General features: G+C 39.2%; 1 long non-coding RNA gene across 1 annotated transcript in view; it reads left to right on the plus strand.

Annotated features, from left to right (window-relative positions):
• Positions 1-10,026, plus strand: part of LOC137284766 (uncharacterized) — a 30,006-nt gene extending 19,980 nt beyond the window's left edge. The window contains exon 3 of the long non-coding RNA XR_010956918.1: positions 8,398-10,026. This is a non-coding gene — a long non-coding RNA (uncharacterized lncRNA). The remainder of the gene's footprint in view (positions 1-8,397) is intronic.
• Positions 10,027-15,087: the final 5,061 nt, after the last annotated feature.

Consider the following 15,087-nt stretch of genomic DNA (forward strand, 5'->3'; position numbering starts at 1 on the left):
CCGCGAGTGCAAAGTGTTTGCTGTGAACCAAGTTGAAACATTATTGTCATAAAACAGCTATTAAACCTTCGTCATCACAAAGAAACTCCTCTCGCCATCAACTTTGTGTCATGGAGCATCGGAAATAGATTAAAGGATAATACATTTATGTACATTGAAAGTATTTTATATGGACATTTTATATCATGTATACACCAGCTGGGCCAGAAAATCCGTAGACATCGTGCTGAGCATACTATTCTGGCAAACATCTAATTGGCATTAAATCCACGTATCATCAAACAAGAATTTCTATAGTAACATTGCGTTCAGAGTTCTTTTTAAAATGATTTCAACATTTCTCCTATAATTTCCATCCATTGTATCTAGCTAGTTTGTTACGCACAGTTAGGAGAAAAAAGCTTTAGTCTCATGCGGGGATGTTGGTCGATGGGATCAAAATATACACATTTCACCCCAGGGAGCTTACTTCTGGAGCTGGAGGATTCGTGCTACACTGCTCATATGGAACAGGTCGACACAGACTCGGAACAGGGTGGAGACAAACGTGTTGTTACTATTATTCAGATAGAAATTACATTTGCTTGAAAATAAAAAAACCCGGAAAGACATCTGAAGAAAGGTACAACAGGAGATGGTAGCTGCATGGTGTTCTTTGGTCGCTGTAACCTGGAGAGTTGAGGAAGTCTTTTTTTGTGAAATATGTTTATGGATAGGTTTAGTTTAAGACAAAGCACACAAGGTTAGATGAAACAAAGTGACACAATGGTTCATAGTTTAACATGAACAGTTTGAAGCGTATGACATATGTTAGACACATACGCAATGAGGTCTACTTTCGTCCCATCTCTCCAAATGTTATAGAGATGTACAAGCGATGCATAGAGACGCCAATGCCTTCACTTAACAGAAGTAAACTTTAGCCTTAAACTTGAACAACAAAAGCAGCTCTAAAGTGTTAATTTATGGAAAGTCAAATATGCAAAGTTGACAGGTGTCGTTTGCATTTCCGCCTTTTTTCAAGTCTTGACCTTTGACACTGGCGTTGCAAAATCAACGTTGACGTCCTGTTGGTGGACCACAGCTACACCCATATAACGTATTTGCACGGAGGAACGTTGTGGAGTCAGCTCGCGTTCACCAAGCATGTAGCGACCACCGTACTCACCTGTGTTTTACCTCAGAGAAAGGTAGATGTTAAACAAACTACCGGGCAAATACAGGGTACAGCTAAGAAAGGAGAGACTGGCTATGAGTGGGCTTGACAGCCCGGTAGAGTAAATTAGGAGAGTTGTTCAAATACGGATTGGAAACTAATTAAACTTTGTTCAGTGAAAAAATCTGTTGTTGACCCATGATGCTGTAAATTGATCGGATATAAGTCGTTGGTTAACAAATGTTATCCTATGGTATCTGTATTTGGCAGTCTTTTGGCCTTTGATAAAACAGAGGATGTAATTTTATTCACCAGTCGGCGTGAGGTGGATTTGCAAAGTTGTGGCTAGTTTGGAGGGACTAAAATGCTTCTTCGTGGACAATGGCAACCTCCACTGCAGGTGTGGGCCCGGGGCTGAAACCAAACTAGAAGTCGTATCACAACGAAAAATTGGCGAGTGGGTAATTGACACTGATTAAATTGAAATTAGAAACAACTGATCATGTGACATTTTACAAAATACGTCAACGCAATTAGACATAAGGTCAGTTCCGAACACTTGGGATTTGTGAAAGCTTTCTCTGTTGTGCACTATGAAAATGGTTGAAAATTACTCAACTTGTCTAAAATATTGCTTGAGTTTTTAGACATACTTATATAACGATTTTACTTATAGTGATCTCCAGATTGTAGGTTGTACTCTGTGAAACCGTTACCCGTGGTATCAGGACTCACGTGTTAATGACAAGAGTACGAAACCTAAAAAACAAATATTTGTCACAAACGGTTGTATTTGTCTTTTATGCTTGATCGCACTGAACATAAACATTGTCCTGTTGCCTAAGGTTAAAAACACGACTTGAATAGTCATGCGTTCAACCTTTCAAAGGGAAAAATAAATATGTAACCGTTGATAGTTGATAGCTATGGACACAGTGCCAAGTATATGCATAAAAAAGAAATACTTAATGCTTAAGTATGTCGCTGAACACGCATCAGGTACGAAAATCGATGAAGTTTATGTTCTGTGAGAATATTGTGCTTTTGACGGTATAATTGAGAAGGATCAATCCGCGCCTGAAAGGTCCGATTATGCAAAGCATTTCTTCCCTACCATTTGACTTGCTTGGAGTGTTTAAAGACTTCATTGTTTTCTTTGTACAACACATATTTAAGGTTGAACAGGCAAGGCTATTATATACATTATCATTTACTTTGAGGTCGAGGTTATGGTTAGTATCTTGAGTTTCATGACTAGTTATTAGGAAGCTTTTCAATAACCTTAGCCGTTATCCGCTATGTGGAACTTGGAGACTATCAAAACATGAGAGATGTTGCCGGCATAAAAATTTCAACTGTTGGACGCCGAGGGACTCACCCCTATTTGGGGAGCAGACATAAATTATTCACCCTATAAAAGAGTATAAAGTTTCAAATGACTAGCAGCAGCTTGGTATTCTTATCTCCTCGACCTTGTTGGAGTCGAGCATGCGTGAAAAGCTGACGGGCAGACGACACCTCGCTTCTGCTCTAGCAGACGACACTTATGTGTGAATAAAGATTGGACAAGATGAACCGAATTTGGGTGAAACATTGTCAGTTTTGCCTTGAGCTGTCTTAAATACAAAGGGATTATGATGTAGCAAATATAAATATGAGGTGGGAACAGGTAACTACCAGTAACCCGTGACTATCTATGTATTGGAGGACGAGAGACCTTCAAGTGTAACCTAATTGTATGAAAGGAAACACGATAGGGTATCAATGTTGATTGTGACCCAAAGATTTGGACTCCGGCGATCGAAGTAAAAAATATACAACGTTGTAGGTCTGAACAATGTTAGAATTTTAGTATCATAGAATAAAGAACAGATTGTCCAATAGCCATGGGCTGTTTTCACGGCATCACGGGACTGTGAAGGATCTGAAAACCGCTCTCATAAATGATTAGTCACTGTTCCACTCATGGACAAGAGTTCATTGGATTGTGGCTGGAGCGATGTGTAACCCGGTCATCGACACAGATCATGGCACAGGGACTGTAGGAACCGCACATAAAAGGGTCGGATGCTGTCATTAATACTGTGTGTTTAGGAGCACTAAGTTGAGCAGTAGTACCAGGCGATCCTGTGTGATTCCTGTCTACCCAACAACACGGGCCACAGCGGACTCGCCTGTCGCCCGTTCAGCTGTCCTTAGCAGCTTAGACCTCGTTTTGAGAAGGGCTTAAAGGGTGGCGAAAATATCGGTTTCTCGCGGTAACTAGTCTTCAGTAAGTAAATCCGACGTTTTTTAAGCTCTCCTTCGTCTGTGTGTGCGCAAGACTCGCTCAACCGGGTCTCACTAGAGGTCAGTCATACGAATGGCATAATCCCGAATCCCTCGCTTGTCAAACAAACGCATTGGTCCTAATACGAAGGAAAACAGCGGAATACCTGTTGCATTCAACTCCACATTACAATCCTGACCTCTCGCTTTGAGAAGAAGATCCGACGGGATACACTCGACTTATGATACATACCTTCTCATTGTTCATATGCTTACACCGACCTATGCTAGGCGATCGGGGATTCGCACAAGCCAAAAAGCTGTTTCTAATTGGGGGATTTCCTTAGTGGAGACTACACGCGCGTGTTTAGACGCCTGTACCGTTAGGTCTATGACGTTGTTGGAAATTCGAACACGGCCGTTCGAACTGGATCTCTCCCTGAAATGTTATAAAAAGCGCCGATGACTTTCACCTGAGAGTTATTTCCCCTTATATTGACTTGCTATTGTAATAAGTACAGCTTATGTTTAAGCATGGACTTGAACGATGATCTTAAAAGAAAAGGTGGGTTTATAAGAAATCCACTCTGATATAAGATGTCGTGTCTCTACTAGATGTGGTGGTACAGTAGTACAAAGAATGCCTCCAGTATATACCGTGTATCTGCTAGCTGTTGTGGAACCAGTGAAGACATTAATGCCTCAACCAAGTGTAAGGATGCAACACGAGAAAGAGTTCTCAGATATATGTAGTATGTCTCGACCGGATGTGGCCGTACAACAGTAAAATGAATGCGTATTATATGTAGTGTCTCTGCACGATGTAGTGATACAGGGTAGACAGAGTGCCTCAAATGTCTGTGGAATAACTTAGGTAGACGTAGTGGTACATTCGTAGAAAGAATGCCTAAGATTTATGTGCAATGTATCAACCCGGTTTGTATTGGTACATGAGAAAAAGCACTATGTTTCCTCTATGTGGATTGAGCAGAAAGAGGTGCAATAGTCGAAAGAGTGCATCAGGTGTAGTTTTGGATTTCCTGGATAATGCCCAACATCTTATTAGATGTATGTCAAGTTGACATATCAACAAGGTACTTACGACATATCCAGATACAGTATTTTATAACAACATTTGTATCGCACCTTGAACTTTGCTGTTAACAAAAATAAAAATTCTGGACATGCGATACGTGTTAAGTGCATGAAATTCACACATGCCAATTTGTGTATGAAGAGCGGGGTCTGTCCTGAAGAAAATATCCGATTAATCATGGTAGATACAAACAGAAAACACACATTCACATTAATATGACGTTTAATCGATTATGTCATGCCACTGTAGACAATATCGACATATCCTAACCTTGAAATTGATTAATATGTAAAAATAAACAGATAACAAACATGCATCTAAATATCAAAGACCAGTATAATCGGATATTCACCAGTGTCCTGTGAACCGTTTTTATCTTTGTGTGGGGGAAATAAATCCGTCATCTTAACAATTTATGGTAATTTATGTTCTTAATGTTGCATCTTATATATTAAATTCAGACAAATACCACTGTGAAGTTACCATAGAAACACGTGGCTGAATTAACGTCAAGTTTGAGAAATGAATCTTGTATAATATGGCATTGTATTGTAGTATGTCCATTAAATGTTTCTGTAAAACCTTCAGAAAGGACCCCTGAACTTAGTCCATATATGCTTGATTAAACACCCATTCCCCATTCCATACCTGAGACAGTACTAGTAGACCTAAGAAATGTAAATGGGTAAATGACCACTGTCCAGTTTCCAACGTGGACACACTTTTATTCATGGTGGTCGTAAGTAAACACAGATTAAAAAGAAAAGTAACGATGAGAACAAGAGAATGGACAAACGACCACTGTCCACGTTTCAAGGTGAACGGAATTCGGAGATCCTCGGAGATCGTAAGTAAATACTAAACAAGAAATAAAGAGTGGTTTTGGCGGTAGCGCATTGATATCGATTGTCGCCATCTTTTGATGTTTTTCTTCATGCATGGATTGTCGCCATTCATCTCCACGCGTTAATTAGCGGCATCTCTAGATTGTGCACTAACCAGGCTGCCTTATCAAATATTCACACCTGCCGTACGTAGCTAAATTGTAGCCTTCAGCGAATGTTCTCACTCACCTGGGCTGAAGTGTCTGTACCGGGTCCATCACTAACACGCAAGCAAACAATGATAGGACTGATCTGTATTGATGATATTATATTAAATAGTATTCCTTAGGGAAACATGTTTGAATGGAACTACATGTCCATTCTTACAACTGCATTTGTATACCAATAGGACCCTGCTCCAGAAAGCGATCTTAACTCTGAAGTTATCCCACATCTGAATACTGGTTTGCGTTAGTCCTATTGCTAAGATGTCTTTGTGAAGCAGGCCCCTCAACGTTATTCACGTTTCCTGCCTAACCTTCTCTGTGGGAATATTGTTTCATGTATGCATCACACATCAAAGCAATAATGAATAGATTGTTTCCTGTTATGGAGAGATGGAACTACAGAAAATGTACTGAAAAATCTTTTTTTTTTCAGGAACAAGTGTCTAAATATGAGCAACAAAAACATATGAATACCCATAGGAAATCCAAACAGCAGTATAGACTATACCAATCCGACTATATAATTAGTAATTGTTTGTCAATCACTCTAGGGAAGACCATATATGGTGTAACTGGAACATATGTAATGATGAAATAACATTTAGGAGAGAGTATCGGTATGCTACACTGCATTTAAGGAAGAGGATGTGCAGTTCAAAGATGCATTTGAAATAAGGTGCGTTTAGTACATAATCAACATTTGGAACACACGCACACGCGCGCACATACACACTCACACATTAAGCCAAAACTGTATGTAAGGGACTGCCAGGTATATAGTATATATTTGATGCTAAAATAGCCATAGAGCATTGTGAAACCAAAAATAAAACCATAATTTAAGGAGGAACATAAGACAAGACTGTAAATGCATCCGAAGTGCAACATAAAGTTAAGCTGTAACAATATTCTACGAAAATAATTTGAATAGAATGGATGTAAACAGAAGAGAACGAGTATAACATATGTATACGGAGAGGGCTTAAAATGAAGAAAATGAAAAGCATGAACGACAAAACTGCGTTCAAGGTAGCTGGGTGTCGTATCCCCATCACGCCACATGGTGTATCAAGGCTTTCGTGTGTTGCCACATATCGTGCTGGAACTTCCATTGAAGCTCTGTAACTGCCTCCTGCTACTCATTCAAGCACGAAATGTTAACGTCATAAATATACATTAGTGCCTCGAGCTATACATAACCTCCAAACAATTTATATAATACATATTTTATTTTTGTTTAAAAGGTGCAAATGTGTTTGAACGCTTGTAGTTTGTGGCAGTTTATGTCTAAATGAGAAGACAGACGAGCAAGTAGCACACACTTTACAACGGGACGTTTAGTTCTCATGTAATTCTGTCAGAGAAATGCACTTGTTAGCCTGTCTTGAAACTTCTGTGATTTCGTCTCGAAAATGATCTTCAATATTGAATGCAGATGACTTGGACAAACTAATAAAAAGGTTCAGGCTTTTATGCATTCTCGTGAAGAAGCTCATGTCAGCAAAACTGTCCAAATCATTTGTACTTGATAGCTAAACTGCAAATGTTAATTTGATGCCCTTCAGGATATTTGAATCAAACAAAAGGTAGTACAGATGGTCATAATTATTATTCATGCTATATTTTCGTGTGCTATTCTAATGATCCCAATAACATAATTATTAGTTTTTCATGTTCACAGTAGAATTTATTTTATTAATTAGGAATAAATATTTTACATTGCTTCGAAACACCTGCCATTAGAAAACATTAAAGGAGAAAAACACAAGCTTCTGAGTATTTGTCACTCACAAGTGGGTTCCTCATGTTAGTGGTAGCTTTGGAAGTGGAACAATCTACATCCCACCCGGTGCCGCACCTGGTTCTCCACCCTGCCCAAAGCACAGCCGACTCCACACGCAACAAACTAAAATCCAATTTCTTAAACCCATTATGTATATCTAAAAATATGCAGAAGGTCATAACGGAAAACATAGTCCCTCATTGCTTATGATGTGCTTCAGACAAAACAGGGAATTTTATGTAACATATTGTCGCGTCTGTTTATCCAAACTTTCAAACTAACTTCGTGTCCTTGCCAGCGAAGAACCAAAATAAGTGGTTGCCGTAAAGTGACCCCTGTGTTGCTGAGGTCTAATACACAACCAAATCAGATTATGTCTATTGTGAAACGTGTAAGTCAACATGACAATGGGCTTTTATGATCATAAAGTATCTCTGACATAATTAGATCCCCATCTTAAAGACGGATTTAGCCTGTCTCCAATAACACGTAGAAAACCCATGGGAGTATTGATATTGCTACGGCAAGTGCAGACCCGGACACAGTTTGGTGTCACATATAATACAATTATTTTCAATGTCGGTTTGTTTTTTTCCCTGTCGGTACACTGCCTATGTGTCAGATTTGTTGACTAATGAAAGATAATTACACAAAAAGGGTCCAGTATAATGCATAACTCGCAAAATTTTTGCTTTGAAGGATGGTCAGATAAGTGCTGTTTTCAATATATTTGTCCTATAATATTTTGTATTGAAAACGATACAAAATGTATCTTTAATACCTAAATTGAAATGTTGAAAAAAATGCAGTCATAATTGATCTGGGTTTGTTTGTATGACAATGAAGAAACTATCTTCTTATCAAAGTAATAATTAATTTATCAATTTGATTAATAATCATAACAGCTCTGGCAAGCATATCAAGGTGAAAAACGACAGTAGATTGCAGATAAAATAAAATCATGAAGGATATCTGAAAGCTGAAACACATTGTTGTCAATTTTCCAGACTTGTTTGTTTAATGATGATCTTGTTTGTTTTCAGACAACAACTGGTTTCTTGTAGTTAAGCGGTTGTGCCAAACGACATACACTCAGTCAACTGTAGCGGAAAGAAGGATGTTTGTGTTCAGATTTGTCTCATGTCTAGACTTCATGACAACCAAAACCGTCACACAAAGCCGGAAATCATCGTGGTCACAGTACAAGACGCCATGTCCATCCAGAAGCTGATTAGGTCTTGATTGACCATGTCATGCGAGTGTCCAGCGCATATCAACCCACCTCTGGTCACTCCCCCGAGGCTGTTACCTATCGCTTTACACGTGATTATCTCTAATGTTGTCCACCCTGGACTGACCAGGAGATTTGAACATGACCAACCCTCAATCTCTGTCCCGTTTGGCCCATCAAGATTTGAGCCCACGGGTCCATCGTTGCGGATCAATTTACCAATGTCCACTATGAGTGACACTGTTTATACGACACTGCGAACACTGCTTCTCGCTCGGGAGAGGTCCCGCTCAACTTACCTCTCTTTGGGATTAATTCTGATTGTTTGGGCTAGCTTATGTTTCTAGAAATATCGTCTTCCATGGGTGGGAGAATTATTGACAAAAAGAGTTTGTGTGTCAGTATCAATGAGATACATGAGAACAAAGTGCCCAATTCATTCCACAGACAACAACACTGACTTAACCATTCCTAGGCACGAACTGTTCAATACATACAACACAATAGACACATTAGACGCTGATAACACACAGTCAATAATCGATTCACCAAGAAGTATGAAAACAGGACATATATGTTTGTTTAATCAACAGGTAATTTCAAAACAACACACTTTCTTCTTCCCTGACTCTGGCTGTTAAACGGTTGAAGAAGCCTAGCTCAGTAGTACTATGCTTCTCGAGTTTTATTGCCCTTCTCTAATTGTACAAAGATTGACTTAAGAGATGGAAAGCTGACTTGCAAACAAAGACAAAGGGTTGGTGTGAGTTACAGGCGACAGATCGCATAGATGATGGGATTTATACTGGATTTGCAGACCATTCGACCGTTCCTTTTCTTACAACTATGTATATACAGGCAGTAATCCACATGAGGAGAAAAACTACCTGACTGCCACTTTGATTACCCCAGCGTCAGAACCAGCGAACCTGACACGACTTCACTGAAACACATGCAGCTGTTTCACTCTTGTTTCAGCTGTATGGCCTGTAACATCAGGGGGTTAGCTGCTATTCTGAATACCTGTAAAACACCTACATGCCAATTTAACTGCCTGCTTACCAATTTCTTTCCTGCGTTCATATAAAGCAAGTGGATGCATCACTACATACTTTAATGCATGATGCATGAAGGTTATATTGATGAATAGACATACATCATCAATGGGTAAACACATACGTTTCATATGAATGTTATTAATAGATTTGGACAGCTGTGTTATATGATATATATCCATGATCTATATAATTATTCATACCATTTAGTAACACAGAGCCATTACTTCATAGAGGTATCTATCCCCGCAAGTGTTTAACTTCTAAATACAGTTTAGGTAGCTTTACTTTGTATTATATTTATATATTTATTTATGTGATGCAAAAGCAACAAATTACGCTAAAACATCGTGTTAAAGAATAAAAAGAAGTTGCTATCCACAAAATGCGTCGAGTATTCTTGTTCGTCCAACTTTTAAATGCTTCTGAATGTAGTCATTCAGAGCAATTAGATATGCTGTGCAAGTTGTGTGAGTGTCAGTGGTACCAGTAGGGAAAGCCATGCTAACCTTTTCCATGATAACATGGTGTCAATACTGATTTTGCCTTGCATTTAACTGTTTCTCGTTAACGTAACTGATTATTCTTTGGATTTGACGTTGATATTTTCATGCATAAATGTGTGTGGCTGTGTACACAGTGCGTGTGTTGACGTTGATGTCATAATGTAATATTGTATTGATTCTATTCAACTGGCTCAAAGGTCAGAACTAATACTAATATTTAGATTAGAATTATTCGATTACAATTTTCCGTATTTTACGGCTTAGGTAAACTGTTGCTTTAGCAGGTGATAGCAATTACCTGTCACGCTACCAACTCATACCACCGGGTACCCGTTTCCCAACTCATTTGTTACTCCATTTGAACACCACCCCTTTTTTATCGCTGAACAATCATTCATCTTAGTGTGAATGTTGTTTAACCGAACATGTATTTATGTACATGTGCATCACTCATTGTTTGTCCCAGCGTCATGAAGTCACGGATGTTCTCGTGTTGTAAGAAAAGGGTTGACTTCAATTTCGTATGCCTCATGATAGGTAGACTGAACCTTTAATGATGTGTAGCTAGGTAAATATGACCATTGCAGGAAACGGAAATCATCAGCTCGATGGTAATACTTCATTCTGCACGCAGGATGTAGAAGTTGTTGCGAGTAATTGTGGCGCCATAGTTAACAACCGTCTTTCTTGTACTGCCTAATCAAGGATTACACAAAGTGGTATCAGAGTTTGAAATTATCTTTTAAAAACGGCACGTCCATGTACTTTATGGACGGGTATCCCACCTCGACACAATCTTAAATCCCTTCCTTGCGATATAGTGGCGTTTCTTTGTTAGACCACATTTATCTTCCATGCCACACAATGGGTACAAAAATTGTGCTTAGTAACCTCTACACATAAGATTACAGACCAAGGTGGCTATTTGTACTGCGGCCATTGTGATACGAGACACCGGTCATTTAATGGGCAGGTGAAGAGGTGAAAGAGATACAGCATGTGCAATGCATGTCGGAACTTACTAGCGCTCTTATGTCTCGACATGTAAGTACCAATAGTCACTCTACACTGTTGAACATCAGACAGCTGTAATCCCCGAAATAGACATAATGGCCATCTGAGAAGAACCTTCGCATCTGCAAGGGAAGGGCGTGGTTGATGGATTTAGGGAGGAGGGGGGACCTGGAAATATGGCATATTTACACTCATTAAGTGTAGGCAATATTACACATGCCCTTCATGCTCCCTGACCTGCCTTTAACGAGCACCTGCAACACCATCACCTCTCCCACGTCCAACTGCTCAGTCACCTCCATGTATCCTAATCGACACTTCCCATTATTTGTTTTGTATACTTGACGATTCAAACTCTTGTATTCCAAGCAAAGGTAATTTTCCTTTTATCGTATGTTTTCTACTTCTGTCCGAGTTATGAACATGGTTTATGTCTTTATGTGTGTTTCGTTTCGAATAATATCATCTGATCAGCGGTACCCGAAACAGTCATATCTTCGTCACGGGGTTACAGTCATGCACTAAAACATGACATCCAAGTGCATATTGATATGAAGAGTATTATTTTCTAGAATTATCATCAGTGTTGATTCTCAAGTCATAGTTATGTTACACATTCTCATAACCAAAATTGCTGGATACTCTGCAAGGACCTTAAATGTGTTATGTAAAACACCTTTGATAAAGGTACGTCTTTCAGATGGATCGACTACACGTGTACCAGGGGCAGAAATGAAGAAGATCGTCAGCATCTACATTATATCTTTGCAACAGAGCGTTTACAATAAAGATAGATTAGATATTTCAAATAAGACGCATCCCTATATTTCAATGCATCCTGGTCGTCACGTCGTCAAGGTTGCGAATGTAGCATAGGTTCTGCACAATTGCCCTGACGGTGAAAGGTTCAGTTGAGGTCAGTAACATGTTTTGTGATGTTATCACTGAATTTTGTATTTTGTTTGTGAGTGATGTGTTGCCTGTATGATGTTAATCTATGTTACGTTTGAAGTACGTCTGCAGTTTTTAAGTGGCTAACCTAGATAGGTTGGATATTATTGTTGTTTGAATGAGTTTCATATATTTTCTTGCTAATATTGCTATTTCGAATTGATTCATGCTAGATGCTAGATTTGGACAGACTGCAATACAATATTTAAAAAGGAAAGATTATTAGTGAACAAAGGGTTCCCATTTGGTGTAAAGTAGGTGATAAATTCTATTTGTAAAATCTCATATCAGTCTGTTTTCACCTGATGGAGTAAAGAATTACTCCGAAACGCAGTGTACCTGATATTAAAGTTGACATCCATAGAAAAAACCCATACATATGTCTGCTTATAATGATCTGTATTTAGTTTTCTTATCGTACAGAGAGACATTGACTATTTCTTGGAACTTTTAATATCTGGTTCTCAGTAGAAAGGGGAGACAACGCGGCAGTCTCACGGGCTAAAGTGCACGAGCAGCGACAGAAGATTGAGGAAACGAATGTGCGTAGTTCGGTGTTATTAAATTTCCGTTCTATTCAACACTAGTAATCAAGCCGCTACCGCTTCATAAGAAGACTGACATCAAGAAAATTGTCGAAAAAATTGACAGAATTGGTGAGTCGTGGTCACTTGTTAGTAAACGTGGTACCGCGAGACTTGACCTGAGCGTCTTCTATCGGCGCTGGTCGATGTCTTGTTATTATGTTACGTCCTCACAGGTAGCATCCGAATGTACTTAAGGAGCTGAAACATACGTGTTTGGTCATGAGGAACGAATTAACAGAAATCTGGGTCAAGGTCAGCAGTTTCCCATCACCTAGTCTCCTCTGCTAGTATTGATCTGAAACAGTTTCCTTTAACGGAAATAGATTTGGTGAAATCTATTTATGTGTGATAGAAATGCATTTAGAGTTTCAGTTTTTAATGGATTCGTCGTACCATTGTGTTGAAGGTTGTTCCCATTAATCAGGGACTTTTGATACGCCTTTCTAACCTACAGCGGAACCGATTAACAGATCCTTGGTAGACAGGATCTGTAATAAAATAAATATCAAAATACATGTTACACTTCCTTGAAGACCGTTCTAACATTTACAATCGATTTGTCCCAGAATGGTTCCAAATTTAAATGTCAGCATCTTCAGTTTCCGAAATCCCAATTTGATAATCGTTACAAATGCAGTTTGTTGTTGGCAAAGACATGTTCAAGTAACCTAAACTGATAGACCAGCCATCTGGCCTAAGACGTTATTAGTTTATCTGCTTGCAGTGAAACAGGACCCTATATTTCGGAGCCGCGACAAGCGGTGCCAGCAAAACAGTCAGGTCTTATGATGCCAAAGTCTAGACGAACTTGTGCGCATGATGGTGTTCCTGGCGACGCATGCAATCTTGAAGGTTATGCGTTATCATAGGGCGTTTAAGAACTGTGATGGGAACATGCACAATTTGATAAATATGTTTACTCATATACCCCCTCCCGCATAATTAAAAAAAAATGTTTGATGAATGTAGTTTTTGAGAATGATGTGGAGGAGATCAAAGAAGCCAGTTTGGTCAGGAGGTACATCATTGCTCTGAGTCTGTTTGATGAATATTGTTCTTTAATGTTTCAGTTGTTTTCGTCAAGACATATGGTTATTGTGACGCATCCCTCGTGGCTTTTATAAAACATGACAGAAAGTCTGTCACTGTATACAGAAACACTATCCAGTTGGTAAGTACAGTAGAATCGCTAGTGAATAAATATCTTGTTATGCAACAGAATGATGTGCTGTTGTCTGTGTACATAATCGATTAAAGACATTATAGCTGAAAAACTGGAAAGTGAGACGGAGAATACTGCTGTTATTCATCATGATCACCCAATCCACCACATGCCTCATGATAAGGCTCTTGGGCACAGGACTGAGTGACTGAATGAGAGAATTGTGTTTTACGCCGCTTATAGCAATACTTTAGCAATAGCACGGCGGGGAACACCAGAAATGGTTTTCACACATTGCACCCTTGTGGGGAATAGAATCCGGATTTAACCATTTACCTACCCCACCAGCTCTTTCCAGTCAGTAATTCAAAAAACTAATGTTTTAAACATGCAAATATGAAAAATGAAATGTCAGCATGTCCGGTGAACAATTTTGTTTTGTTCCTACATTATGTTGGGCCATTATGTTGTCAGTGACAGAATGTATAGGCACATGAAGAACAAAACACATCACTACCTTGTCTTTATAGCCCACAAACAGCGACGGAGTGTTAGACTGGATAAAGGGAATTTTACTGGATGGTTGGTTTGCACCGCATCCACCAGTATTCCAGCAATATGGAAACGGTATGTCCATAATCGAGTCGGATCCAGAAAACCAGTGATCAACAACAAGAACATCTTTTCATGCATTGTGGATACGATGACACATGTTAGCCAAGTCAGCGAGTCTGACCACCCGATCCCGGTAGTCCCCTCTTACGACAAGCATGGGTTGCTGAAGGTGAATTTTAACTCGGATCCCGGTTTTATTTTAAAAACTTAATGAATACATGATACATGCATCTCTGATGTGTTCGATTTTTGTTGCTGATGCAATACTGGGCAGAGAGACGTAAAATTATAATCTCACTCATTTACCATCTAGGAAGGGAGATAATCCAGTCATATGATGATCGTGTGAGGTGCATCTCCTATGTATTTCTCACACTGACACTGACACTTTGTACCCATGGACCCACATCAATGTAGGTCAGGAACATCAAGTCAAGTCCATTTAAGCTACTGTTTGCACTGACCAACTTCTTCATTCATCACTTTGTTATTTCTACAAGGCTAGCCAAGCGATGTGCGTGACTTACCAATTGTGACGTCACACAGTGTCAGGAAGGTAATCACGCTATTATAGCCTGTGTAAATGCTGGAACGCGCTGTGCATGGAAAATG

This window comes from Haliotis asinina, chromosome 5, assembly GCF_037392515.1.
Source record: "Haliotis asinina isolate JCU_RB_2024 chromosome 5, JCU_Hal_asi_v2, whole genome shotgun sequence".
NCBI lineage: Eukaryota > Metazoa > Mollusca > Gastropoda > Lepetellida > Haliotidae > Haliotis > Haliotis asinina.